General features: G+C 42.3%; 1 protein-coding gene across 1 annotated transcript in view; it reads right to left on the bottom strand.

Annotated features, from left to right (window-relative positions):
• Positions 1 to 25,881, bottom strand: part of LOC125449016 (extracellular superoxide dismutase [Cu-Zn]-like) — a 35,753-nt gene that overhangs the window by 7,271 nt on the left and 2,601 nt on the right. Inside the window, exon 3 of the mRNA XM_048524930.2 lies at positions 21,348 to 21,529. The gene's annotated coding sequence lies outside the window, so the exon portion shown is untranslated. The remainder of the gene's footprint in view (positions 1 to 21,347; positions 21,530 to 25,881) is intronic.

Genomic DNA, 25,881 nt, shown 5'->3' with positions numbered 1-25,881 from the left:
CCCAACATTTCTCTGTATATCTGTGTTCCTAAGGGTCCTACCATTTGCTGTATAATTTCCTCTTGAGTTTGACGTCTCTTGCAGTTGACCTCTCAAACCTTGCACAATCTAGATTAAACTGCATCTGCTATTTCTGAGCCCAGCTTTTCAACTGATCTGTATCTGGCTGTATCTGTCAACAAACTTCTTCACTATCCACAACTCTACCAATTTTTTTTACACAGACTTTTGGGTATCCTCCTGCATGAATCACAAAAGGTTAGTGTACAGGTACAGGAAGTATTATGAAAAGATAATAGAATGTTACCATTTGTTGCAAAGGAACTTGAATACAAAAGTAGGGAGATTATCCTTCAGTTATGTAGGGCATTGGTGAGAGATCGCATCTGAATTACCATGTACAGTATTGGTCAGCTTACTTAAGAAAGGATACAAATACATTGGAGGCAGTTCTGGTAATGCTTGCCAGATCAATACCTGGAATTGGCATGTTGTCTTATAGACAATAGGTGCAGGAGTAGGCCATTCAGCCCTTCGAGCTAGCACCACCATTCATTATGATCATGGCTGATCATCCACAATCAGTATCCTGTTCCTGCCTTATCCCTGTAACCCTTGATTACACTATCTTTAAGATCTCTATCCAGCTCTTTCTTGAAAGTATCCAGAGACTTGGCCTCCACTGCCTGCTGGGGCAGACCATTCCATACATCCACCACTCTCTGGGTGAAGAAGTTTTTCCTCAACTCTGTTCTAAATGGCCTACCCCTTATTTTTATACTGTGTCCTCTGGTTCTGGACTCACATCAGCGGAAACATGCTCCCTGCCTCCACAGTGTCCAACCCCTTAATAATCTTATACATTTCAATCAGTTCCCCTCTCATCCTTCTAAACTCAAGTGTATACAAGCCCAGTCGCTCCAATCTTTCAACATATGATAGTCCTGCCAATTTGGGAATTAACCTTGTGAATCTATGCTGCCCTTCCTCAATAGCAAGACTGTCCTTCCTCAAATTTGGAGACTAAAACTGCACACAATACTCCAGTTGCAGTCTCACCAGGGCCCTGTACAGCTGAAAATGACCTCTTTGCTCCTATACTCAATTCCTCTTGTTATGAAGGCCAGCATGCTATTAGCTTTCTTCACTACCTGCTGTACCTGAATGCTTGCTTTCATTGACTGATGTACAAGAACACCTAGATCTCGTTGTACTTCCCCTTTACCTAACTTGACTCCATTGAGATAGTAATGTGTCTTCCTGTTCTTGCCACCAAAGTGTATAACCACACATTTATCCACATTAAACTGCATCTGCCATGCATCTGTCCACTCACCCAGCCTGTCCAAATCACCCTGTATTCTCATAACATCCTCCTCACATTTCAGACCGCCACCCAGCTTTGTGTCATCAGCAAAATTGTTAATATTACTTTTAATGCCTTCAACAATATCATTAATGTATATTGTAAACAGCCACAGTCCCAGCACTGAACCTTGTGGTACCCCACTGGTCACTGCCTGCTATTCCGAAAGGGACCCGCTTATCACTACTCTTTGCTTCCTGTCAGCCAGCCAATTTTCAATCCAAGTCAGTATTTTGCTCCCAGTACCATGTGCCCTAATTTTGCTCACTAATATCCTATGTGGGGCTTTATCAAAGGCTTTCTGCTTATGGGGAAATGTTGGACAGTCTAGGCTTATATCAAATGATGCATGTAGGGGAAAGAGGTGATTTTTTTGAAGCAAATAAAATCTTGAGAAATCATTCCATGTTTGCTGTGGGGTGAATACTTCTTCTTCTAAGAAAATTGAGAGTGAGGTGTCACTTTTTAGAGATCAAGTCTCCTGCTTATGCAGAGATGAAGCAAAATTTTATTCTCACATAAGTCCTTGAGTCTTTGGCATTCTCTTCCTGAGCAGGTGGTTGGTAGAGAGTACTTTTTGGATATTTTTTAAGGTAGAAGTAGATGGATTCTTGTTAGGCGAGGAGTTGAAAGATCATTGGGGGTAGGTGAGGATGTAATTTGAAGCTATGATCAAATCAGCCATGGTATTATCGATTGTGGAACAGGTTGAATGGTCTACTTCTGCTCCTTGTTTGTACAGGAAGCTGATATGTCACAATTATAGGTAGCTATTTAAACTCAAAGCTTGGAAACAATCAAAAGAAAACCCTGTAGTATTGTGCTGTGCTTTAGCAACTCTGTGCAGGGACAAAAAGGATTTGTGTCACTATCAGATTTGTGAGGTTTTGTAAGTTTTGTAATGGAAGACCTAAACAGCGCTGGGAGAGAAGTCTGCTGGTTTTAAAGTTTTAAATAGATCTCCATAAACTTCATATTAATTGGCTTCAATTGCCCCATGGAAATACTTTCTTCAGATAAATAAATCAGAGTAATCAGTGGTTGTACATGGAGACCACTGATTGGCACCTTGCAATCTCCGAGATAAACAAAACTCATGGAATAAGGCATAGCCAATCACAACTTATTCTTCCCAATTGGCCAATGTACATAGGGTGAGGGGGTGGAAGCAGGGAGTGGATCCTGGAAGTTGTCTGATGCCAAAGGAAGATGGACATTTTGTTTGGCTACTTTGTGTAAGGTCAGGAAATAACCCTTCAGATTTTTTATCAGCACGTTGCCTTTGGTTTCTTGCACTGGCAACACATTACTGTGTGTGTGCAGTATTGTATATAGCTTCAATGTGAAGTATCACAGGGCTCAGCTGTGGCTTTAATAACACAAGTGTAATCTCTCTTTCTATTCTCACAAATCTGCCTCAATGTAATGAAGAATGGCCAACGTCAATACAACCATACTGCAAATCTAAAGAAACAGGCACAGGAAACAGCAGGGACAACAGATTCTGTAAGCCCAACATGAACTACAGCTGCCACCAGCTGCAGCACAACATTCAGAGGGAGAAGCAGCAGGGCAAGATCCATCAAAAAAGCAAATAGTTCCGGTGTGGAACTGTACCTACAGAATTTGCTACACTTCTTCGCAAATGACTGAAGCAAGAGCAGGAGAAAATTAACAATGTCCTGAGCCATTGTGCCACACCTATGCCATCTGATGGACAAGGACTGCACTCAGAGTTTGTGACAATCCCATTGCTATATCCCTCAAGGTTACAGCTGCCCTGAATTTTCTTTGTGAGGGGGTCATTTCAGGGAGTAACAGGGGGCTTCTGTGGTATTTCACAATTCTCTTGGCTGTCTTAAATGTTGCAGTGAGGCCCAGACAAGGTGAAGATTTTACCTCCTGAGGAATGTGGAAGCATCACAAGATTCTTTCGTCTCCCATCAGGTGTGAGGGGTGAATAATTTGGACATCTTGGGCCTGGCTCCTGTCCTATACTTTACTTTTAGCCTCAATGTCCTTGAAAATCATCTGTAGTTTCTTGGCTATAATCACAAACATATAGGTGTGTAGTTTCCTGACACATGAGGCTAACTTTAGTCAGATACCTTGTTGGTTACAAGGGAGGAACCAATACTTGGCAATTGCAACACAGTACAATCTTTTGCTCGTTGAAGATACATCTTTCACATTGTTTCAGTTAGCCTGTTCTTATTGTTGCAACAAGATTACAGCAGACATTATATCAGTGGACGTGATTATAGCTTGACAAAAGTGCTGATTTTACAAAATGTTTGAACACCTATACCACCACACTGTCTCATTGCAAGGAATGGGCACTTGGAGTGAGGTTGAAATTCCTTGCCCCTTCTCACTTTGTCATTGATGCCCAGGGCTCATGCTAAAGCAATGGAGTGCAGGCCCTGAGTGCATGTTCAGCAGTCATGAGTGTTCTGATGAACCTCATTCTCCAAACTAGCTACCACCCTTTCCATAGAGGTACCCGGGTACTCGCATGTTGAAACCCCTGTCGTAATGAGAACAAGGAAGGACTTCACTGTCTTTTATTTCAATCTATCAAGGGTCTCTGGCACACCTGCCTGATGTTCCTGCATCTGTCTTTGCAGGTTAGTCCTTTTAATTATATCCAAATATAGTCAATATGTTTTCTGCATGGGGCTGAGCTGGTGCCTGATTGCTGGCAGTCCTCGACCTCGAACATTTCTTGCTTCACCAATGGTGGACACATAAGTGATGTGCTTACCAGTTTGTCCTCCTGAGAGCAGACTGTACATAGAGTAGCCACTGCGACGATTTACCTGGTGCTGGCAAATGCCTTGCTGTTAACTGTGTGGTTAAGTTAAATGTTGTTGAACAAAGTCCAGGCATAACTTTCTAGTTCAAGTTTTACTTCTTCCAACCATAAACCGTAAAGTTTTAAACAAAGCTGAATAGCCTTTTTGTGGTCAAGTAACAAAAGCCAAAATTAAGCCAAATTAAACAAAAGTAAATAAACAAATCTAAAACATCTCTCGGGGCACTAATGAAAAGAAATGTTAATAAACTAAATTAGGATTTCATTGAAGGGGATAAGGATGCACCCAGTCCACAGGATGCCTAACAGCACTACAAGCTTCAAGCATTGCCATTTGACACCTCATGCTCCATCTCCAAGGACACCTAGGTGAATGTGCATTTGAATAATTATTTCAATAAACCTGCTCAGATGTATAATAACATGCCTGCAGGAGAGGTAAGAGTTGATCACAAAGGAAGAGGCACGACCACTGCACCACAAAATCATTATACATTTGAATAGATATTTTATGTATCAACTAGTTAGAGGTGTTATTACACATCTCTGGAGCAGGTGTTATTTGAACCCAAGCCTCCTAGCTCAGAGGTACAGACATTGCCACTTGTGTACTCGTGAATAAATATTTCTCAACCATCTGGTCAGAGATGTTATGACAGAGCTCTGGATCAGGTGTGACTTGAACCAGGGCCTTCTTGCACAGAGGAAGGGATAATATCACTGTACCACAACACCCCAAAGAACAACTCGTACAGGATGTTCTCTTAACACTGTGTAACTGATAGATATTTTCTCACCGGTATGGTTAGATATGTTATTGCACTCTTCTAGAGCATCCTGGTCCAGAGGCAGGAACATTACCGACACATCACAAAACTCTTACACCTTTCAATAGATATTTTCTAATCAACGTGTTCAGATATGTTATGACACACCTCTGGAGCAGGTGGTACTTGAACCCAGGCCTCCTGGCTCAGAGGTAGAGATATTACCGCTACACCTCAAGATCCTAAATAGATATTTCAGTAAACATTAATTAATTGGTTCACAACAACTGTTTGCCCTGTTACCTTCAACACCAAGGTAGTGAGCATCCTATTCTCAGATTTAGAAACCAATCAGCTGAGAAGCCAGTGCCTACAGCCACGCTAACTTGAAAATGTGAGATCTTGGAAACTAAGCAGGCTCAGTCCTAGTTAGTACTTAGCTGGGAGGGAGACTGCCTGTGAATACCAGGTGCAGGATGCTTTTGGGCTCTTGTGGCATATCGGTAGTGCCCCTACCTTTGAGCTAGAAGGCAGTGTAAGTACATACCTGAACAAGTTGATTTGAAAATATCTATAAGGCATGCAGGCACCCTCTGCACTTCAAACTCACCTTGGTGTCATTGCATTGCCCTTGCTGGGTGTTGCACCTAAATTGATTAATTATAAAAAGAGATTGATTTGGTGGTCGTGGATAATAGGTGAAGTGTACCATGGGTGTTTGCTGGTGGGAAAAAAAATCCTTTCGGTTGTGAATATAAGCATGCCTGGATGTGAAAAAAGAACCAATGATCTGAGGTTTCACAGTCTCCCACCTCAGAGGTGGTTCTGGCAAGGAGTTCAGGCAGTGGGCTATCCTTGTCCGACGGTCCCTGGCTGCCCCTAGCCCTGCAGAAGACGGGAGCAAAGCAATGCATTAGCCTTGGTGATGCTTATTTGAGAAGGCTGATATTGCTGTTTCTGTTTATGAGCTAGTGATGTCTTTCCATTACTGTTGGAACAACTCTTATTTTCTTCAGTCAATTCCATGATTCTTTCCTTGAAACTGGGTGTGGAATCTGATGTCTACCATCACCCCAACAATCTTGGCCTTCTCACCCTGGTTTAGGGCTTCTTTTTCCAGCAATTAGATAAACAGGCTTGAGTATGATTTGAATGGATGGTGGTGCAGTTTGTGACCATGCAAAACCATGCAAAGTGGTGAGGCATCCCAAGTGAGTGAGCAGTGAGCAGGCAGGTTTAATAGTTTGAGAGGATGAGGTGGGGACGAGCCTTTGAACAGACATGATGCACGTGACGCTGAGAATCACACTCTTGGTGAAACGCAGGTTCGACAACAGAATTAAAATGACAGATCGCCATGTGAGTGTAAGATAACAGAGTGAAATTGGTGCTACTTACCCTTGTGAAATACAAAGGACTTTCTTGTGGCAGTGTTGCCCTCTTTACTGGAGTCACAGCACTGACCTAAGCTGCAACCTCTGCCCAGACTGGATAGATTTATTGAGATGGTCTTCTTATTCAGTCAGCGTGGAACAGATCTTCTTTCAGCAGCAGAACAGGTAGATAAGGTGGTTAGGAAGGCATATGGGCTAGTTGCCTTTATTAGTGCATGCATTCAATACGGAATGAGGGGATGGAGCTGCAAAAAGCAGTACTGGAGCTGGGGTACAGCATGCAGTTCTGGTCACCACACTACAGGAAATATGTGATTGTATTAGAGAATGTGGAAATGATTCACCAGCACGTTGCCTGGGCTGTAGTGATTCAGTTATAAACAGAGACGAGATAGGCTGGTGTTTTGCTTCAGAGCAGAGAAGACTAAGAGAGGATCTGCATGAGACATACAAAGTTCTGAGGGACATAGACAGGGAGAATCTTTAAATCCTTTGTGGAGGGGTCAGTAATCAAGGCATACAGTTTTGATGCAAAGAAGTTGGAAGGACTGTGAGGAATAATATTTTCACCCTGATGGTTGTGGGTACCTGGAACCTACTGCCCAAAGGGTGGTAGAGGCAGGAAGCTCATGACATTTAAGAACTATTCAGATGAGCACTTGAAGCACCATAGCACACAATGCTACACACCAAGTGCTGGAAAATAGGATTAGAATAGATAAGGGTGCACTTGTCCCCACACCTCCTCCCTCACCCCCATCCCAGGCCCCAAGATGACTTTCCACATTAAGCAGAGGTTCACCTGCACATCTGCCAATGTGGTATACTGCATCCACTGTACCCGGTGTGGCTTCCTCTACATTGGGGAAACCAAGCGGAGGCTTGGGGACTGCTTTGCAGAACACCTCTGCTCGGTTCGCAATAAACAACTGCACCTCCCAGTCACAAACCATTTCCACTCTCCCTCCCATTCTTTAGATGACATGTCCATCATGGGCCTCCTGCAGTGCCACAATGATGCCACCCAAAGGCTGCAGGAACAGCAACTCATATTCCGCTTGGGAACCCTGCAGCCCAATGGTATCAATGTGGACTTCACCAGCTTCAAAATTTCCCCTTCCACCACCGCATCCCAAAACCAGCCCAGTTCGTCCCCTCCCGCCACTGCACCACACAACCAGCCCAGCTCTTCCCCTCCACCCACTGCATCCCAAAACCAGTCCAACCTGTCTCTGCCTCCCTAACCTGTTCTTCCTCTCACCCATCCCTTCCTCCCAACCCAAGCCACACCTCCATCTCCTACCTACTAACCTCATCTCACCTCCTTGACCTGTCCGTCTTCCCTGGACTGACCTATCCCCTCCCTACCTCCCCACCTATACTCTCCTCTCCACCTATCTTCTTTTCTCTCCATCTTCAGTCTGCCTCCCCCTCTCTCCCTATTTATTCCAGAGCCCTCACCCCATCTCCCTCTCTGATGAAGGGTGTAGGCCCGAAACGTCAGCTTTGTGCTCCTGAGATGCTGCTTGGCCTGCTGTGTTCATCCAGCCTCACATTTCATTATCTTAGAATAGATGGACATTTGATAACCAGCATGTACCCAATCAGCCAAAAGGGCCTCTTTCTGTGCTTAAAAAACTCTATGATTCTATTATTTCACCACTTTATCCAGAAGTGGCTGGAGGGAACTTTTACTAAACCTCAGAGTCAATTTGATCTTCTTAGTAACTATGCACTCAGTTATGGGTTGACCACAGGTTGAGGGAATGCCACTGGCTGCAGTGCCTGAAGGAATGTCTAACTGGCCTTAGAATTTGATGCCAGATTTTTTCGAGCTGGGAAGGGCTGATGGGACCAGCTTGCTCGCCATGCAATTTGCTGAGTAACTTGTGAAATATCTCACTTGAGTAGATAATGAGATGAGAAGCACATTAACTGTCCACGTAACTAACTCTGGGTTATGCCAAACAACCTGCTTGTTGCCATATTTTAAATTCAGAAGGGAGATTTCCACTAGATGTATTCAATTACTTCTGCTTCTTCACTCCATTGCTCACAAATTCAACCACTCCCCCACAACTGTCCTCAGACCTCCCATCAATCTGTTGCTTCAGTACTTGTTTATCTCCACATACACATTCATCTTGTTCAAGAGGCAGATTTGTTCCTTGCTTCCATTCATGCTAATTATTAGATGCCTAGCCTGTTTGTTGGGATTGTAAGTGATTCTCATCCCTCACATGCAGACTACCTCATTTTCAAAACTTCATTTAACACCCCTATCTTGCTAAAACTAATCCTTAAGCTTCAGTTTTTGCAAATCACCACAAATTCTTGCAAATCTAAAGCCTTTTAAAACTGTGATTTTCAAAAAAAATGCTGTTTCATCAGTAAAGCAATTAACTGTTAATCCCTTTAAAAAAGTTTAATTTTGGCATCCACATTTAATATTTAACTGTTTCAATTCTAAATTTCATCCAGACTTAATCAGAATTATTCAAGTCCTCACTCCTGGAATTTAATTAAGGAAGTCAGTTAAAACACTATTTTCAGTACCTGGTCAAAGCTTACTCAGAAGCAAATGATTAGAGGCATTTCAATGTGTCATTGAACAGTGCTGGCAGTTTTCAGAGTAAAGGAGGTAGGGAAAGAGATGAATAAGGTGCTCCTTTGCTCTTTCTAACTTTAATTCCAATTGCAATGAGGAATTGGTTCTTACACTATTATGTGTGAAGAACAGCAAAAGAGAGTATCTGGTAATTGGTTCAGGTCTATTCTATTCCTGAGGTTTAAAATTGTAGAAGAACTGATTCATAGAATTTCATAGGATCCCTTCAGTGTGGAAACAAACCCTTCAGCCCAACAAATCCATACTGACCGTCAGAGCATCCTACCCAGACCTATCCTCCTATAACCCACTCAATCTACACATTCCTGAACACCATGAGCAATTTAGCATGGCCAATCCACCTAGCTTGCACATCTTTGGACTGTGGGAGGAAACTGGAGCACCCAGAGGAAACCTACACAAACAAGGGGAGAACATGCAAACTCCACACAGACAGTTGTCCGAGGGTGGAATCAAGCCTGGGTTCTTGGCGCTGTGAGGAAACATGCTAACCGCTGAGCTACTGTGTCAGGTAAACTAACGATATTAACAAAATATATAGAAAAAGAAAATAATTCATTTAATACAATCATTTTAAAAATTTCCATGTGATGTGGGTGTTAAGCCTTATTAATTTATAATATTCTTAAGTGGGCTTGATGAGGTACATGCAGTGAAATGGTTTTCCCTGGTGGGACAATCTAGGAGCAGAAAATAATTTCAGAGCAAGATAGACTTGAGGAGGATTTTCTTTTTGTCTAGACTGAATCTGCAGAATTCTTTGCCTCAGAGGACTGTTGAAGCTGGACTGTTAAGTATATTTAAAGCTCATTTAGCCAGTCAGTGAGGGCATCAGGGATTATGGAGGAAAGTGGAATTGAGGATGAAGAGATGACTCATGGTTTTACTGAATGGTAGAACAGACTGAAATTGGCCAAATAGCTTACTTTTGCTCCTACATCGTATGGTAGGGCAAACTTTATTTTAACCAATATCTTATGAGCCAGCACTCTTGATAAACCGACAAAAATTATATACCCTATATACTGGAATTGACTCCATGTCGCGATCTCAGTGATGTCGGGTATTCAGTGGAGGGTGTGAATAAGAAGGCTTTCTGTTGATAATTTTTATTTGAGGCGAAGTTGCATTATTATTTAAGTGATTTATACAGTAAATAAAATATAACAGCAATGTATACACCTCACCTAATATGCTTCTATTACTTAGTGCGTGTGTTTTTACATTAATTACATAGATGTATTGATCAACTGGAATTTTTGATCAACTGGCACACTCCTGGTCCCATAGGTACAAGTTAATAAAACATTTGCTGCTCTATGAATAAAAGCAAACCAGTGAATAGACAATATTTAGATTTCCAGAAGACATTTGTTAAGGTGCCACTTCAAAAGGTTATTGTGGAAAATAAAAGGACATGTAATAGGGATTCACATACTGGTGTGGATGCACATTTGGCTAGCAAACAGGTAACAGAGAATATCCTGGATGGCAAGATATAATGAGTAATGTGCTACAGGGATCATTGCTGGGGCTTCCACTTTTCACAATTTATATAACAAACCTTATTGAGTTCTTTGAGAGGGTGACCAAACAGGTAGTTGAGAGTAAACTGGTTGATGTGGTGTATATGGATTTCAGCAAGGCCTTCGATAAGGTTCCCCACGATAGGCTATTGTACAAGATGTGGAGGAATGGGATTGTGGGAGATATAGCAGTTTGGATTGGAAATTGGCTTGCTGAAAGAAGACAGAGGGTGGTAGTTGATGGGAAATGTTCATCCTGGAGACCAGTTACTAGTGGTGTACCGCAGGGGTCGGTGTTGGGTCCACTGCTGTTTGTCATTTTTATAAATGACCTGGATGAGGGCGTAGAAGGATGGGTTAGACGACACTAAGGTCGGTGGAGTTGTAGATAGTGGCGAAGGACGCTGTAGGTTGCAGAGAGACATAGATAAGCTGCAGAGCTGGGCTGAGAGGTGGCAAATGGAGTTTAATGCAGACAAGTGTGAGGTGATGCACTTTAGTAGGAGTAACCAGAATGCAAAGTACAGGGCTAATGGTAAGATTCTTAGCAGTGTAGATGAGCAGAGAGATATCGGTGTCCATGTACACAGATCCTTGAAAGTTGCCACCCAGGTTGACAGGGCTGTTAAGGCGGCATACAGTGTTTTAGCTTTTATTAATAGAGGAATCGAGTTCCGGAACCAAGAGGTTATGGTGATGCTGTACAAAACTCTGGTGTGGCCGAACTTGGAGTATTGCGTACAGTTCTGGTCACTGCATTATAAGAAGGATGTGGAAGCTTTGGAAAGGGTGCAGAGGAGATTTACTCGGATGTTGCCTGGTATGGAGGGAAGGTCTTACGAGGAAAGGCTAAAGGACTTGAGGCTGTTTTCATTAGAGAGAAGAAGGTTGAGAGGTGACTTAATTGAAACATATAAAATAATCAGAGGGTTAGATAGGGTGGATAGGGAGAGCCTTTTTCCTAGGATGGTGACGGCGAGCACGAGGGGGCATAGCTTTAAATTGAGGGGTGAAAAATATAGGACAGATGTCAGAGGTAGTTTCTTTACTCAGGGAGTAGTAAGGGAATGGAACGCTTTGCCTGCAACGGTAGTAGATTCACCAACTTTAGGTACATTTAAGTCGTCATTGGACAAGCATATGGATGTACATGGAATAGTCTAGGTTAGATGGGCTTGAGATCGGTATGACAGGTCGACACAACATCGAGGGCCGAAGGACTGTACTGCGCTGTAATGTTCTATGTTCTATAAATAACGAATGAAGGGACAGAAGAGACGTGCTAGATTTGCTCACGATACATAGACAGTTAGGGAAATAAGGTGACTTGATTTAAATATACAAGACACTGAGGTGGCTTTAACAGGATAAATGTGGAAAGGATGTTTCTTGGTGAGGGAGAATCTAAAGGTAGGAGTCACTGTTTAAATATAAGGGATTACCATTTAAGGCAGAGATATAGTGAAATTATTTCTCACAAGTCTTTGCAAATCTGTTCCTGCAAAGGTGATGGAAGGAGTGTTGCTGAATACTTTACAGTAGAGGTAGATAGATTCTTGGTAAACAAGAGGAAAGTTATTGGGGTAGGTGGGAAAGAGAATAAGCAGATTAGCCCTGACCTTACGGAATAGTGGAACATTTTGAGAAACATCTAGCCTAATTCTGCCCAGGGATAGTAAGAACTGCAGTAGTCAGAGATAACAGTGTGGAGCTGGAGGAACACAGCAGGCCAGGCAGCATCACAAGAGCAGGAAAGTTGACATTTCAGGTATGGACCCTTCTTGGCCTAATGCTGCTCCTATTTTGTGTTTATTTTATCATCTTTCAAATTCTCTCCCTTCTTTCCTGAAAATCCCTTTGAATTTTTCTAATTAGGCTTATACCATCTTGTAGGCCATGTTGATCTGTGACCAAGCTAATTTGGCCCATTATTCCTCCTTATTCTTTCCACAGTCCTTTGACAACCAGCCACATCATTTTCAAATACCTCACTTCTGGTGTTCAGCTGCCTTCACTTGGATTGACTCTTAACTATCCCCTTTAGCCATTACATCTCAGGCAATGACTTTCTTTCTATATCGTGTTACCCATTGGTAAATCCCTGGCCTCATTGTCATTCATATATACAGGGTGTCTTCCCTGATATCATCTGCAGCCCTGACGTTAGCTTCTACTGTATACTGATATGCCCACTTGGCTTGATACTTCCACAGTCTGTGTTGTCAGATTATTTGCTAAACAGCTCAATTTGTATAATTTCAATTCCCTTTGCAAGTTCCATATTTTTAACCAAAGGATTCCATCTGACCACTAGCCACTGCCCAAGGCTGAACTAGACTGTACAGAACTCCAGCAGTCTTTTTGAGTTCAAGAATAAATTCTGATTCAGTGGCAAAAACTGTCACAAACTGCTGACTTCTAACAGAGTAACATCATGATGTATAAGCCAGTTTTTTAAAAAAAAACACAGGGTGGTGGGTGCCTGGAACTCGCTGCTGGGGGAGGTAGGTGAAACAGAAATGATAGTGACTTTTAAAGGGCGTTGCAACAAATACATGAGTAGGATGAGAATAGTGGGATACGGACCCCAGAAGGGTAGGGGGTGTTAGTTGTGATGGGCAGCATGTCGGTGCACTCTTTGAGGGCCGAAGGGCCAGTTTCTGTGTGTAATTTTCTTTGTTATTTGTCAACCATATCCAAGCCGTTTCGGCCGACCCCTGTTGTGGATCTCTCATTTTTTAAAAAAAAATATCTCCACTTTGGTCCTCTCCTGGCTAGCCTCACACCTTTTTTTTTAATACATTATAGCCCATCGAAAACATTGTTTCCTGTGTCCCAAATCAAAACAAGTCTAGCTCATCAATCACACTATAATCTATATTGGCTCCCAGACCACTGACATCTTAGAATTAAAAGTTCCTTCTTCACGTTTACATCGCTTGTTCATCTCACCCTTTTGTTTCTCTGAAGTCGTATCCAGTTCTATAACATCCTTCCTCTTGAACTTTCAGTTTCTCTGGTGTCCTCTTCCCTTCATAATAGTAATTATGCTTTTGGCAGCTTGGATCCTCTTTTATGAATTCTCTGCACTTGCTAAATTTCACTCCATTAATTCTACATTAAAACTTCAGTTTGGAAGTGCAAAGGAACAATGTAAGAAGAAGATGGAATATTATGCATTTGAAATTACAGAAATAAAGACAAGTTGTAAAAGATCTGTAGAAATATGAGGCAAGGGGAGCAGTTTCAATGCGATATTGAAATAGAAGAGAAAACCGGGCTGAGTGCAAATTTGGAAATTAGGAGTGCAGCTGCTATTTATCTGTACAATTTAATTTCACTGCATCCAAAGCCTTACCAATTTTTAAAGAGACATAGGACATTTATGATTTCATAATGACTTTTGAACTAAATCACAAATCATTTGATGTGGAACAAAAACACAGGGCTGCAAAAACTCATGCAACTACCTAGTGGTAAAGCACTTACTACATTCTCTCATGTAGTTCAAATGGAAAGTGTGGGCCAGTAATGTTTTAAAAAAATGCCACTTTTTATTCAATGGTTGAAGCATTCATGTAAAAATTGATTCGAAAAACTCCTCATAATACTGGTGAGTAACAGTAATAGCACTAGATACTTAACAATTGTGGCTGGATGGAAGGAATGTCACAGATTCTAAGGGATTGTATCGATTGATGTAAAAGGTTTGATTTTAGAAAGCGGTACCAGATGATTTCACATATGACCACTTGTCTAGGAATGCAAGATCCTAAGTCAGTAAAGTGAATCACCAACCAATCTGCAGGCAATGGAAAGTGAGGCACCATTGACAGCAGTGATCTGATATAATGTTCCTGATAAAAATACAAAGAACTAAAAGGCAAAAAAATGCAATAACTCCAACAACTTGGATCTACATAGTACCTTTAATGTCACAAAACAAAATTGCATAGGTGTAGAATCACTTTTTTCTCAAAAGTCCAGCAATTTTGTAGGCCTGAGTTCACCCCTTCAAAACATGCTTTTTCTATAATTAAGAAAGTAACTGTAAACAATATGGAAGCTTATCGAGTCATTATAAGATTGCATTACATTTCATTCATCAGCCAAATGACATCAGAACCTTTACATTAGATCCTATTATGGGTTGAGGCCCTGAAACTCAACTATGTTACTCGAAAACAAATCAAACTGTCTTTACTGAGGTGGAATAATTGTTGCTTGAAAAACCAACAAAAACATATGTATTCTTTAATTTCAATAATATGCATCAAGATGCCGAAGAAACAATGAAGTGGCAAACAGAAATCAGCTGTTCCTTAAGCACAGACTGGAAGAAAGCACAATTGAAAACAGCTATTGGTGCAAACTGTAATGTTATAAAAGAGATTTAGAACTGATAGATATTTAAATATAATGAAGCAACAAATCAACTGAAAAAAATGCACAGCATCAAACAAGCGCAGTATTTAGCAAAGAAAGAGACAATTTTAGAAACTAAACATTCTAAATCATCATTTAATATACACACACAAGAAAACCATATGGTCTGGAAAATCTGTAAGCTCTCAAACTAAACAAGGTTTCTGACAGTTAAATCTATCAAAAGATAGAAAAATAAGATGCTACATGTTTATATGAGCCATCAGCACTTTGTCTGACACACACTGTTGTGAATATCCAGTCAGTGGCTCATTCTGTCCACCAGACAGATCAGAATCTTACCTGGGCATCAGTGATGTTGGCTGTGGTGATGTTTGTGGCAGAATCGGATGAGAGATCTGGCGAAGCCCATCTCAATGCCGGGTGCACCTTGTGCCATCTTTTAGTCATTTACTCACTGGTGAGATGTTCCCCACTAGGCAGCAGTGAGTTGGCAATTAGGGAGGATTACTACTTGAGGTAAATGCCTATTTACAGCCTAACTTGCTTCATTAGTAGAAGTTGCTGGAAAGGGGCACCTTGGGAAGGCTCACCGGACCTGAAACATTAACTCTGATTTTGTCTTCACAAATGCTGCCAGACCTGCTGAGATTTTCCGGCAACTTCTGTTTTTGTTCCTGATTTCCAGCATTTGCAAGTCTTTTGGTTTTTGTTTCATTAATATTCAGGTTACTATTTATCAAGCTATCCAAACAAATTACGCATTAGTAAATCTTGATTTAGAAACAGAATAGGAACCTGGTGACTTCAACTTGCTGTCTCTCCAAAGAGCCTCCATTTGCTTAGGACGTGATCCATGGGCACAGATCACATGCACCCCTCATCTACAGATATTGGAATCTGTTATTTATCAATCCCTCACAACACTCATGGCACTTCTCAGATACTCTTGCAGACCACTTAGAAAATAAGACCTGCATTGCAGGGCACTTGGCAACTAGCATTGAATGACTGCAGCAAAAATATTTTGTGCACAGGGACAAGCACCCTGCTCACAGATTGGGCCAGGCTGCATCTCAGGCCTAATCCCTTCTCTCTTAGTACTGATTCGCTTCGCACCTACCTGCATGCTCTAGCATCCATGTACTGCCTTGCCTTCCTTGTCATGCCATGCCAGTTAGCATCTTGGGCCTTCAGCCAGACCCAAAGGCTATTGGTACTGCCATATCAGTGAGCTCTTCTGCACAGATTACAGCCTAGCTGTTTGTAGGACTCCGTTCATGGGTCGGGGGAAATCTTACTGCAGGGCACACTGAGATGTCAGCAAAATTAAAGCTCATGGTGTCATGATGTAACGCATAGAAATGTTTGGCAAATAGGAAGCAGGGAGTTGGATTAAATTGGTCCTTTTCAGAGTGGCAGGCAGTGATGAGTGGGGTATCGCATGGTTCAGTGCTGGTACCCCAGATGTTCACAATGTAAATTGATTTGGATGAAGGCATTATACACAATATTTCCAAATTTGCAGATGTCACAAAGCTGGGTGGCAGTGTGTGCTGTGAAGAGGATACTAGAGGCTGCAGGGTGACTTGGACAGATTAGCTGAGTAGACAAATACTTGGCAAATGCAATATATTGTGGATAAATGTGAGGTTATTCACTTTGTGACAAAAACAGGAAGGCAGATTATTATCTGAATGGTGGCAATTTGGGAAAAGGTGAGGTACAACGAGACCTGGGTGTCATGGTGGAATTCTTGCTGAAGGTTGGCATGCAGGTGCTGCAGGCAGTGAAGAAAGCAAATGGCATGCTCTCCTTCTTAGTGAGAGGATTTGCGTTTGGAGTAGGATTGTCTTGCTGCAGTGAAACAGGGCCTTGGTGAGGCCACATCTTGAGTATTGTGTGCAGTTTTGGTCTCCTAGTCTCAGAAGGATATTCTTGCTATTGAGGGAGTTCAGCGAAAGTTCACCAGGCTGATTCCTGGGATGGCAGGACTGACATATGAAGATAGACTGGATCGACTGGACTTGTATTCACCAGAATTTGGAAGAATGAGGGAGATAGTATAGAAACAAAGAATGCTGATGGGACTGGACAGGTTAGACGTGGGAAGAATGTTCCTGACGTTGGGTAAGTCCAGACTTCGTCCAGAATAAGGGGTAAGCCATCAGAACTTAGATGAGAAAGACTTTCTTCACGCAGAGTTGTGAACCTGTGGAATTCTCTCCCACAGAAAGCTGTTGGGATGAGTTCATTAGATATATTCAAGAGGGAGCTGAATATTCAAGAGGGAGCTCTTGTGGCTAAAGGGAGCAAGGCATATGGAGAGAAAGCAGAAGTGGGATATTGAAATTGCATTATCAGCCATGAACATATTGAATGGTGGTGCAGGCCTGAAGGTCAGAATGGCTTACTCCTATGGCTATTTTCTATGTCAGTCTAAAACCTACAGCATGAGCCAGCTGATGGCACAGTGAACACACTGCTTGCATATTCAACAAAACGACCATGTCAAAAAGTGTCTGGGGCTAATCTTCAATCCAGTCAAAGTGGGGGGGAGCATGGAGGCACTGTCATTCACGGGGTCCCGGTACTGTCAGTCAAGGGCACAGTCTGTACACAGTCTAGGGGTTTGATCACTGTCTGTCATCAACTTGGGATCTTCCCTGTCAAATATTGTCCAGGGAGTGTGCAATGGTGCATCTTGTTGTGTATGGTCAGTCAGACACCTGCAAAGACAGCAGTCAGGCATCTAGTCAGTCATGTTGAGGGGCTGCTTATCGAAGGTGACCAAAGGTCTCAAGACGGTTGGAATATAAAAGCAGCGATGTGCTTCTGAGGCTTTATAAAGCTCTAGTTAGGCCCCATTTAGAATACCGTGTCCAATCTTGGGCCCCACACCTCAGGAAGGACATACTAGTCCTGGAGCGTGTCCAGCGGAGATTCACACGGATGATCCCTGGAATGGTAGGTTTAACGTATGATGAAAGGCTAAGGATCCTGGGATTGTAATCATTAGAGTTTAGAAGGTTGAGGGGAGATCTAATAGAAACTTACAAGATAATTTATGGTTTATAAGGGGTGGACGCTAGGAAGTTGTTTCTGTTAGGCGGGGAGACTAGGACCCGTGGGCACAGCCTCAAAATTAGAGGGACTAAATTTAAAACTGAAATGAGACGACATTTCTTCAGCCAGAGAGTGGTGGGCTTGTGGAATTCATTGCCACGGGGTGCAGTGGAGGCCAGGACATTGGATGCCTTCAAGGCAGAGATCAACAAATTCTTGATTTCTGAAGGAATCAAGGGCTACGGGGAGAGTGCAGGGAAGTGGAGTTGAAATGCCCATCAGCCATGATTTAAATGGCGGAGTGGACCTGATGGGCCGAATGGCCATACTTCCACTCCTACGTCTTGTGGTCTTATGGGTATAATTCTGAGACCGTATGTCAACTGTTAAGAAGGGTGCAAAGGGACCTGTGCGGATAGTGGAAGGGACCACTACCAAAAGGGGTGGGAGAGACAAGGCTGAAGGAAAAATAGGCATTTGTATAAGTGGGAACAAGGGTGGTGTTGTGGGCAAGCTCAAGGTGTATGGAGACATGTGGTTCGGCAAGCAAGGCATGGTAAACTACAGGAGGAGGAACTGCAGGACATCTGTGGCCTCTACTGGGGGAGCATACAGGAGTAGGTTGAGCTTGATTAAGGTGTAATGTTAGGGCCCAGGAGACAGGGAAGACAGCTGCAGATGATGTTCAACGTGGTGGATCTCCACTTTATGGGCAGGGTGGAAATAGGCTGTCAGGGTGGTGTGGTGCAAGAAGGGATATGGAGATTTTTGAGGGTACATCAAGCTATGAAATGGTGCTGATGGCATCCATTCTGAGTTGCATCCCTGCCATCTCTTACTTTACTTTAGATGTGCAAAGCAACTGAAAAATGGCCGGGCCTGTACGGGCAGAGCCTGTGTCGACAGAGTCAGTGTCTTTGATAGGAAAATGTGGGATATACATCTGCTGTATGTCAAGTCATTCAAGGAGCACATACTGAAAGTGTGACTTTGCAAATTACAACGAAATTTCTTTGCACATTTGCAATTCTTGCAGAGGGAACATGCTTATGTATCAAATGCTGGTCAAAGGTGGATTGCACTCTGCCACTGGTGCATATCCAAATAATATGGTCATCTTAGTGATGCAGAAATTAGTGGCAATAACTTAAAAAGAAACAAATTCTGCAAAAGTTCACCAGCATTTGTAGAAGATTCTAAGGGTGTTGGGGGACAAGGGGAACATTACTGCATTATATGTCACATATGTATTGTGATCAACTCTGATGAATGTAATGGAATGGTCAGTGCACAACACCAAATTGGTGCACACGTATTGTGATCAGGGTATAGTGGAACAGGGCTGCTGAAATTCTGGATCATCAGTTTGGTGTAGTCCAGGCTAGCTCTCTAGTATAGTCTGATAGTGTGTTGCTCTGTCCTGGCATGCTGTGCTGTGCTCAATTTGAGCCGGTAATGAGATGGTTTGATAGATGCTGAACAACTGGGGAACAGGAGCCATTGTCTGACCAGAAGAACATTGAGCTGTGGGAAGGTTTCTTTGTGCATAAGAGAATTCAGCTAAAAGCAGACATCTTGGAGGACTCATTCAAATGAGCAATACGGGTAGAACTTAGGAATGAGAAAATATGTAGTCTCTATGATGGTATTATGCTATAGGCCTTCCAATAGCCAGTGGGAAATAGAGGAACATTTGTAAGCAAATCATGGAAAGATGTGAAAACAACAGGGTTGCCATAGTAGATGATTTTAATTTTCTCAACATTCACTGGGGCTCGCTTAGTACCAAGGACTTAGGTGGAGCAGAATTTGTTAGATGAATTGGGGAGGGATTCTAGAAATCATATATAGATAGTCACACAGAATATGGAACTATACAGGATAATAAAATGTGAGACTGGATGAACAAAGCAGGCCAAGCAGCATCTCAGGAGCACAAAAGCTGACGTTTTGGGCCTAGACCCTTCATCAGAGATGATGCATCTGATGAAGGGTCTAGGCCCGAAACGTCAGCTTTTGTGCTCCTGAGATGCTGCTTAGCCTGCTGTGTTCATCCAGTCTCACATTTTATTATCGTGGAATTCTCCAGCATCTGCAGTTCCCATTATCTATGGAACTATACAGCACAGGAATGGACCCTTCATCCCATATTGTTGTGCTGAATATGATGCCAAATTAAACAAATTCCTTTTGCCTGCAGGTCCAACCAGGGAAGTGGCCATTTTAGACCCTGTATGGGGGAATGAGTCTGGCAGGTGATCAATGTTTCAGTGGGAGACCATTTTGGGAACAGTGATCTTAAATCTGTAAGATAGCTATGGAAAAGAATAAGACTGGTTGTTGGTTGAAACTGTTAAACTTGGGAAAGGCTAATCACACAAGTATTAGGCAGGAATTGGATTGGAAATTGGATTCAGCACGGTTGTTGAAAGGTAAATCCACATCTCACATGTGGAAGGCTTTTAAAAGCCAGTTGACCAGAGTTCAGGACAGCATGTTCCTGTGAGGATGAAAGATATGGATGGCAAGATTCGAGAACCTTGGATATGAAAGATGTTGTAAGTTTAATTACCAGAAAAAAGGATGCACATGTAAGATTTATGAAACAGAAATCAAACAAGGTCCTTGAGGAATATAAAGTAAGCAGAAAGAACTTAAATAAGAAATTTGGAGGGCTAGAAAGGACAATGAAGTGACCTTGGTAAGTAGGATTAAGAAAATCCTGAAGCATTTTATATATATATTAGGCGCAGGAGGGTAACTAGAGAAAGGATAAGTCTACTCAGAAACAAGGGAATTTATATGTGGAGCCTGAGGAAGTGGCTGAGGTCCTTAAGGAGTACATCCCAGGACCCAATAGGATCTATGCTAGGAAACTTAAGGAGACAAGGGAGAAGATTGCTGGGGCCTTGAGTGAGATCTTTGTATCCTCTTTAACCATGGATGAGGTCTGAGATGCTTGAAGATTAGCCAATGTTGTTTCTTTGTTCTTGAAGGGTGACAGGGCCAATCCAGGACATCATAGGCCGGAGATCCTTACATTAGCGATGGGGAAATTATTAGGGAAGATTTTAGAGACAGGATTTACTTGCATTTGGAGAAGAAGGAGCTTATTAGGTACAGTCAGCAGGGCTTTATGCAGGGGAGCTCTTGTCTAACAAACTTGATTGAGTATTTTTGAAGAAGTGATGAAGTTGATTGATAAGGGTAAGGCAGTGGATGTTGTCTACATGGACTTTACTGAAGCATTTGACAAGGTCCCAAGAAGATCAAATTGCATGGAATCCATGGTGAGTTGGCAAGTCGGATACTAGGCCATAGAAGACAGTGTCCACAGCTCCACAAAAGTGGTAACACAATTGGATAAAGGTGTTAAAGAAGGCATTTGGCATGCTTACCTTCGTCAGTCAGGGTACTGAGTACATAGATTGGTTTCTGACACCAATCTAAGGGTTTGGAGATGTCAGACAACCTCTCAGGGTGGTCAGATTCAGGATGTTGTCCACATAGTAAGTGAGGAGCATGTAGCAGGCAGCCCACCAACCATCTTGACTCTCTCTGCTCTATTGTAGGCTGTTTTCTCCAGGAATGAGAGAGAGAGAGAGACAGGTATTAAGGGAGATGAAAGTAGATACCACAGCAATTACTTACTACTGCTAATGATGTAAAAGAAGGCCATTCAGCCCATCATACCTACATCTATATTGGCCAGTGCCAATCTTCTGCCTTATCCCCATATTCTTGTACACCATTTATATCTAAATAATCCTCCAATACCCTTTTGAATGCCTTAATTGAACCTGTCTCCATCACACTTCCAGATAGTGCATTCCATATCCAAACACATGCTGTGTGAAAAAGGTTTTTCTCACATCATTCTTGCTTCTTTTGTACATCACTAAGTCTATGCCCTGATTTTTGTTTCTTTTATGACTGGTAACAGCATCTCCTTATACACTCTGTCCAGCTGATTTTGAAACTCTCTGTCAAACTCATACTAGATTTCTTCTCTCAAAGGAGAACACTCTCAGTTTCTTCAATCTATCCTCATAACTTAAGTTTTCAGAACTCTGAAGAAGAGACTGGATCTGATCTGTTAACTTTGATTTCTCTTCGCAGATGCTGCCAGACCTGCTGAGATTTTCAAGCAATTTCTGTTTTTGTTTCCGACTTACAGCATCTGCAGTTCTTCCGGTTTTTATTTGAAATACTGTGAACAGTTTTAGGCCTTGTATCAAAGAAATTATCTGCTGGCATTGGAGGGGGTCCACAGCAAGTTTACAAAAATGATCTCGGGAATGAAGGGCTTGTAATATGTGGAGTGATTGAGGGCTCTCTGTCTGAACTCAATGGAGTTTAGAAGAATGAGGGAGGATATTATTGAAACTTATAGAATACTGAGAGACCCAGATAGAACTAACATGGAGAAGATGTTTCTACTAGTTGGCAAGACAAGGACCTGATGGCACAGTCTCAGCGAAGGGATGACCCTTTAGAATTAGGATAAGAAGGAATTTCTTCGGCCAGAGGGTGATGAATCTGTGGCACTCATTGCCATAAAGGGTTGTGGAGGCCATGTCATTGAGTGAAACACAACAGCAATGATCGAATGGCAGATCAGACACGATGGGCTGAATGGCCTAATTCTGTTCCTGTATTTTATGCCAAATTTAAATTTAACACTGAGAAGTGTGAAGTGATACAACATTATACCTGCCAAAATGTAACACAATATGAACCAAGGTACAATTTTGCCCAACAAAATGTTAATATCTAATAGTCTTAATATTTACAATATACATTCTATGTCAGGTCATTAAATTCTAAGAGTCATACAACAGAGGAGCAGGCCCTTTGGCCCACCATGTCTCTGTTCTTGTTGGTTGGAAAATTACACTAAACCCATTTACCTGCACTTGGACCATAACCTGCATCTTACATGCTCCCATCCAGATGCCTCTTAATGTGTCAAAGTACCTGCCTTCAACACTGCCTCTGGCAGTGTATTCGATATTTCTACCGGCCTCTGGGTGAGAACATTTTTTCTCAGGTCTCTTATAAACCACCTACTCCTCTTCTTAAACTTGTGCTTTTTGGTCTTAGACACATCTACCCTGTCTATGCCTCTCATAATTTTATATACCTGAAACAGATGTCCCCTCTACCTCCTTCTGCTCCAAGGAAAGCAAACCCAGCCTATCCAGACTTTTCATCCCAGCCACATCCTGATGAATCTCAGGGTAATCATGTCCTTCTGAAAGTGTGGTGACCAGAACTGTACACAGTATTCCATCTTGGCCAAACCAATCACTTTATAAAGTTAGAATATGACTTCCTAGCTACTATATTCTAGCCCTAGCTAATGAAGGCACACATCCTATATGCCTTCTTCACCACCCTATCTGCCTGTCCTGTCACCTTCAAGGAACAATGGACTTATGCACCAAGGTTCCTTTGATCCTGAGGACTCCCTAGGGATTTGTCACTCATTGTGTATGTCCTTCCTAAAATGTATCACCTTGCACTTATCAGAATTAAATTTAATCTGCTATTACTTTGTCCAGTTTAACAGCAGCACAAAAATCAGACTGTACCCCGAGTCAGTCATCCTCACTATCAACAACAGTACCAATTTTCATATCATCTATGATCTCACTAGTTATATCTTCCCGTTTACATTTAAGTTGTTAATGTATGTAAAACACAGCAAAGATCCCAGGACCAAACCCCGCGTACACCGCTGGTCACAGGTTTCCAGTTACAAAAGTAACCCTCACAACATCATCCCCTAGAGACAAAAAAAAAACTGCAAGTGCTGGAATCCAAGGCTGTCAAACAGGAGGCTGGAAGAACACAGCAGACCAGGCAGCATCTGGAGGAAAGGAGCAGTCAACATGCCGGGTATCACCCTTCTTCAGGACTGATTATAGAGATTAAAAGATTAGACAAATGGTGTGACTGGAGTGTCGAGAGGCTGAATAACAAGTGAAGGGATGACCTCCAATCAGATTACTTGAGACAGAGAGATCATTTCAAAAACTTAAAAATAAGGTGGTGCTGGAGACAAACCAAGTGATCTTTTGACCTTTCTGATTATAAAGTCTGTGCCTGGGTGCTCTCTTCACATCACCTGATGAAGGAGCAGCGCTTAAAAAGCTTGTGATTTCAAACAGATTTGCTGGACTATAACCTGATGTCATGTGACTTTTGACCTTGTCCACCGCAGTCCAACAGTGGTACCTCCACATCAATCACATTAGTCAGACAAGATTTTCCTCTAACAATCCATGTTGACTATTCCTAATCAATCGCTGCCTCTACAAGTGTAATCCTGTCTCTCGGAGCTTTTTCCAATCATTTCCCTAATATGTACATCAGACTACTGGGTTTGTAATTAACTGGCCTATCTCTGCTTTTCTTGTACAAAGGAACCACAAAAACTATCTTCCAGACATCTGGCACTTCATCTGTGGCCAGCAAAGTATTAAATATCTCTGCCAGGGCTCTAGCGCTCCCTTCCATTGTTGCCCATAGCAGCCTGGGATACATCTAATCAGGCCCCTGGAATTTTGCGCCTTCATGCCTCCTAAAACATGTAATACTCCTCATTATTCTTAACGTTCTCAATGTCCCAGCTAAAATCACCGTCTACAATGTCTTTCCCCTCTGCCTGTAAACACAGATTGCTCCTTTGGTCTCTAATAGACCCCACTCTTTCCCTGCTAATTCTCTTACTTTTAACATAATTATAAATTGCATCAGTGGTTTCCACAATACTATCTGGCTAAGGTCCCTCTTTGCCCTCCTACTTACTTTTTAAGCAACTCCCTACACTCTGTGGAGCTGGAAGTTCACAGCAGGCCAGGCAGCATCAGAGGAGCAGGAAAGCTGACGTTTTGGGCCTAGACCTTTCTTAGGAAATGGAGATTTCTGAAGAAGGGTCCCGACCTGAAATGTCAGCTTCCCTGCTCCTCTGACGCTGCCTGGTCTGCTGTGTTCCTCTAGCTCCACACTGTTATCTCAGACTTGAGCTTCGGCAGTTCTTATTACCCCTATGCTCTGTATACCTTTGAGGGGCTTCCCCTGTTTTTACTGCCTTGTTCCTGATGTGGCCTCCTTCTTTCTCTTTATTCAACTCTGAACATCCTTTTTTTAATACATTCATTCATGGGATGTGGGTGTTGCTGGCTGGATCAACATTATTGCTAATCCCTAATTGCCCAGAGGGTAGTTAACAGTTAATATTGGTGTGGTTTTGGAGTCACGTGTCAGCCAGGTCAGATGAGGATAGCAGTTTCCCCTCCCTCAAGAACATCAGTGAACCAGATGGGATTTTTCCTTGACAATCAACAATGGATTCATGGTCATCATTAGACTCCTAATTCCAGATTTTTATTGAATTCAAATTCCACCATTTGCCATGGTGGGATTTGAACCTGGGTCCCTGGATTAAAAGTATAGCGATAATACCATTAGGCCATTCCCATCCCACTCCCCTAGACAGCCAGGGTTCACTGGACTTGCTGCCTTGATCCCTCACTCTTAGAAGAACATGCTGGTCCTGAATCCTCACTGTACTGCTTTTAAAAGACTCACTTTCCAAATGTAGACTTATTGCAACTAGTTGCTTCCAGCCTATGTTTGCCAGATCCAGACTAACACTATTGAAATTGGCCTTCCCTTGGTTTTGATGCTCAATTTCTGTATTATCCTTATCCCTTTCCATAGTGACTTTTAAACTCAGAATTATTGTCACCATCTCCAAAACAATCACCCATGAACTCTTCAACCACTTGACCGGCTTCATTCCCGAGGACAACATAAAGCCAATAATCTTGCACACACCTAATTCTTCAGAACACAAGTACTGTGGAAAATGGTAAGTGACCAGAGTACATGAGAATCCATGAATACAAATTATCTCAACGTACT

Source organism: Stegostoma tigrinum, chromosome 1, assembly GCF_030684315.1.
Source record: "Stegostoma tigrinum isolate sSteTig4 chromosome 1, sSteTig4.hap1, whole genome shotgun sequence".
In the NCBI taxonomy this organism is placed as follows: Eukaryota; Metazoa; Chordata; class Chondrichthyes; order Orectolobiformes; family Stegostomatidae; genus Stegostoma; species Stegostoma tigrinum.
Note: the sequence above shows the minus strand (reverse complement) of the source record. Positions and strands in the feature narration are given on the sequence as shown.